Source organism: Nicotiana tabacum, chromosome 2 (assembly GCF_000715075.1).
Source record: "Nicotiana tabacum cultivar K326 chromosome 2, ASM71507v2, whole genome shotgun sequence".
Taxonomy (NCBI): Eukaryota; Viridiplantae; Streptophyta; class Magnoliopsida; order Solanales; family Solanaceae; genus Nicotiana; species Nicotiana tabacum.
The window spans coordinates 4825136-4830043 of NC_134081.1; positions in this window are offsets into that span (position 1 = coordinate 4825136).

Here is a 4908-nt window from a genome sequence, read left to right on the forward strand (position 1 = left end):
CTGTATAATGTTAACTGAGTGCGAATTGCATTTAAACAAAAGAGCAATATATGTGTTTAGTTCTCTTTTATTAGAAAATTTAGATATGTTAAGATCTAATTGTTTGGGTTCCTGCAGTGAAGCTATAAGGAGCCAGCTTCCGAACATTGTCATATATTAGGTATGTGTAATGATATTTCCTAAGCTTTATGCTCAATTTGTTATGCTCGAGGATAAATACTTCACTAAGTTAATTATTATCTGACTGGAAACAAATTTGTAAAATGTTATTTTTGATCCTAGAATTTTCCCCCTTCTATGTTATTTTTCTCACTCTCCCTCTTCTCGTCTCACTGTAATGGAACAGGTCTCAGAATTGTACGTGTTTCATTGGTGACCTTTAGAGAATCCCCTAGTGCTTTGCAGCTTTCTTACGGCATTCTAGCATTTCTTTCTGTGTACTACTACTGCTTCTTCTTCTGAATTCTCATCCCCTGCGGACAGTCTTTTTCGAGGAGCGAAGTACTTTGTCATTGTAAAATTAACGTGATAGAAGCACAAAGTATCTTGGGGAAAAACCAAGGTGTCTATGTTTAAACAATGTGATAGAAGCACAAACTACACCAAAGAATGGCAAATTTACATGAAAGCTATGTTCACATGCGTAAATAGATGGTGAGGGGAGAAATACTGGAAATCCAAAATAAAGGATGAGATTCTCATTTACTCTCGAAGACTATATATGGAAACTGAAAGTTGGAAACCTACCCTGAAAATGGAGACCATTAACACTATAACTGTGGGATTGCATATAGATGTTCGTAATACGCAGCGGAAGATAATAACAATCCGAGGCAAATCTTTTTGCGTTTAAAATTTATTTACGTGTAAAAGATCGGATCTAAGACGTACCTGGTGAAAGAGTCTCGTTTCAAAAATTCTTCAATAGTGTGAAGACTCTGTGTGTATCCACACCGAGATCGATCCTTGCTATCAACTCTTTGATCAATGAAACCCGCGAACAAATTGAATGAAAACTTGTACTGAAATATTTCTCAAAAACTTCAGCCCAAAGTTGCATGACAATAACTGTTCCTGTCAAGAACGTTTGTCTCTTGATTTTGTGGCTTCTTAAACCTATTATTTTTCACCGTGAATTTTATGCCAATTGGACATATTTATAACCTTTGAAAATACTTTTCCACTGTATCAAAGGAAAGGTTATAGGCGGTGACCTTTTTGGTACAATTCTAAACCGAAAATAAGTTTGCTATTATTGAAAAATTGAATCCCATTCTAAATGGGATTGTGGCTGCTGACATGTCCGTGTGGACTTGCCAATACAATTAAAACTTGGATTCTTGTCTAAACGGAAAGTAAGTTTGCTATTATTAAAAATTTGAATTACATTCTAAATAGAATTGTGGCCGCCGACATGTCCTCGTGGGCTTTGACGTAAATCCAAATTCACTTGACAAAGTTTCCATAGAGCTTCTTTCTTAATTAATATTTTATATAACATCTCTCATATAAAAAAAAAGTTTTAATTATATATATCACATATATATCTTAACTAAGAGATATAATTTAATTTTCTATTCCAAATAGAAAACTTCAATTTGTTCACAATATAAACTTCAATTGGACTAATAACTAAATTTATTTGACTAATTAAATTCTTTAATTTAATTATCAAATAATAAAGTAATTAATTCTTTAGCAAAGATCAAAACACTCGTTCGTGTGCAACCCCATAGGTTCAATATTAAGCCGGTAGTAAATTGATCACATCAATACACTAATCAAGGGTGGCGTCTAGGAACACTCCTTAACGACCGGATAGAATGAAGTATACAATTTACTCTCAAGAACCAGTAGAAGAATAATGTAGTGATTTCTTCTGTCCTTATAGCTCTGGGTCACCCTAGGATATGGTTCAACTGTTAAATCCTAATAGGTGACCGACTATATGTTCGTGTCAAATAGAATCAACCATTGAATGACCTAAGAAACTCTTTTCTTCTTTCATTCAATTGCCCTGGCTAAGGTCTTAATTTGTTCCTTTATAATTTATGACAACATGGAACTTAAACTCATTACCAAGAGTTGACAGATTCTATCTTGATCAATCACTAATTCTACAAGTATTTAATCGTACCCAATATCCTTTCAACTATCACTCAAAGGCTATAGGTGTCTAGTATCAAAGCACAATAAATAACTTATTAATTACTATGATCATCTCAGGTCAAAGGGAACTCTTACATCACATTTTTCAAGAGAATATCCTATTGACAGTTTATGGTAATTCTAACCATTAGGAATTATCCAATGAGTCGGTTCAATGATCATATCTCTATATAAATCATCTATTTATGTGATTTAGTTAATGAGATCAACTAATATTTATCTCATAAAGACGATCACATAAATATTGATCTAACCGGATTACTAATGTCCAAATTAATAATCCTACGATCAAGAACAAAATTTAGATTAAATTGTAAGAGACTTTACTCTCATTATCATGATCTCCATCATGATGACAAGTCTCAAAATTTAATCAAGGACCTTATTAAATTAATCAAGCAATTAATAATAACTATGATAAACGAATATCAAATGCCATATATTTTTATATCAAATAACATTCACAAAAATATGTTCAAATCATCAAATATGAGATTGGATCTAGGGCATATCTAATATATCCCTAACAATCTCCCACATGCACTAGAGCCAATTGCTCTTGTACTTCATTCCCAATTTCCACTTATGCTTGTCAAACTCCTTTGCTCCAATAGCTTTAGTGAATGGGTCTGCAGCATTTTCATTTCCATCAACCTTTTGAATCTCGACGTCTCCACGTTCAATGATCTCTCTTATCAAGTGATACCTTCGCAGGACGTGTTTGGATTTTTGGTGTGATCTTGGTTCTTTTGCTTGAGCAATGGCTCCAGTATTGTCACACAATAATGGAATTGCACCTTCTATTGAAGGAACCACACCAAGTTCAGTAAAGAACGTTTTCATCCATACAGCTTCCTTAGCAGCTTCAGTCACTAAATCAGCTACTATAGCTTGTTTGGAGATTTTCCAACTCACTGCACCACTATTTAAGGTGAATACATAACCAGAAATAGATTTGCTATCATCTCTATCTGAAGAGAAGCTTGCATCAGTATAACCTTCAAGTTTCAACTAAGAATCTCCATAAATGAGGAATTGGTCTTTAGTCCTTCTTAAGCACTTAAGAATGGTCTTTACCACCTTTCAATATTCCTCACCAGGATTTGCCTGATATCGGCTAGTCACTCCTAGTGCATAAGCCACATCAGGACGTGTACATGTCATGGTATATATGATAGCTCCTACTGCACTAGCGTATGGGATCCTACTCATGCGTTCTCTCTCTTCAGGTGTTTTAGGACAATCCTCCCTACTAAGAGTAATTCCAGTGTCTATCGGTAGATAGCCTCTTTTGAAATTATCCATGTTATACCTCTTTAAGATGCTATCAATGTACAAGGACTGGGAAAGCCCAAGCAGCTTCCTAGATCTATCTCTATAGATCTTTATTCCCAATATATAAGCTGCTTCTCCCAAGTTTTTTATGGAGAACTATTCAGATAGCCAAATCTTGATACTTTGCAAATAAGTATTAAGATTTGAGAATAAAATAAGGAGGTTAAAAAGTGTAACGTAAATTGGACATAGAGAAGGCATATGACCATGTAAATTGGTCATTCTTTTCGAATGTCATGCTGAATATGGGATTTCAAGACTTGTGGTCAAAGTGGATAACATTTAGCATCTACGATGTGTGCTATTCAATTCTTGTGAATGGTTCACTTGTGGGATGTTTTCTTAGAAGAGAGATCTAAGCCAAGGAAACCCAGTGTCTCCATTCCTATTCATTATAGCAATGGTAGGGCTATGAAAACTTCTCAAGAAGGCACTACAAAGAGGCAGTGAGTAAGAGGGAGGTTCCACATTATGCGTAAGGGAAAGGGAGGCGACCGGCCCCGAATATCCTAAAATTTTGCGGGTGCATTAAAAATGACCTAATGAATAATAATCATCGATTCGTCATTACCGGTTTCCTGTTTTTGGCATTATAGGTCTATAAAACAGGAATTCAGGACGATTCCCAATTTTTCGTGTGCTATGATTCACGCCATCTGCATGAATTCAGGCGACCGGCCCTGAATCTTCTAAAATTTTGTGGCCCCATAAAAAATGACCTAATGAACAACCGTTATTGCTTCGCCATGATCGTTATTCATTTTTTGGTATTTTTAGTGCCATAAAACAGGAATTCAAGACGATTCCCTGATTTTCGTATGCTATAGTCCACGCCATCTGTATGAATTCAGGAGACCGGTCCCCGAATCTCCTAAGATTTTGCTGGCCCATAAAAAATGACCTAATGAACAATACTCAACGCTTCACCATGATCGTTCACCATTCTTTGGATAATTCCCAGATTTTCGTGTGCTATATAGTCCACGCCATTTGCATGAATTCGGGCGACCGGCTCCGAATCTCCTAAAATTTTGCGGGACCATAAAAAATGATTCAATAAATAATAGTCATTGCTTCGTTATGATTGTTCCTCGTTTTTGGCATTTTAAGGCCATAAAAGGGGAATTTAGGATGATTCCTAGATTTTCGTATATTATAGTCCCCGCCATCTGCATAAATTCAGGCGAGCGACCTCGAATCTCCTAAAATTTTGCGTGCCCATAAAAATGACCTAATAAACAATAGTTCGCTTCTCCATCACTGTTCCCTATTTTTGGCGTTTAAGGGCCATAAAACAATAATTCTAGACGATTCCCAAATTTTCGTGTGCTATAGTCCACGCCATCTGCATGAATTCGGGCGACCGACTCCGAATCTCCTAAATTTTGCGGGAGCATAAAAATG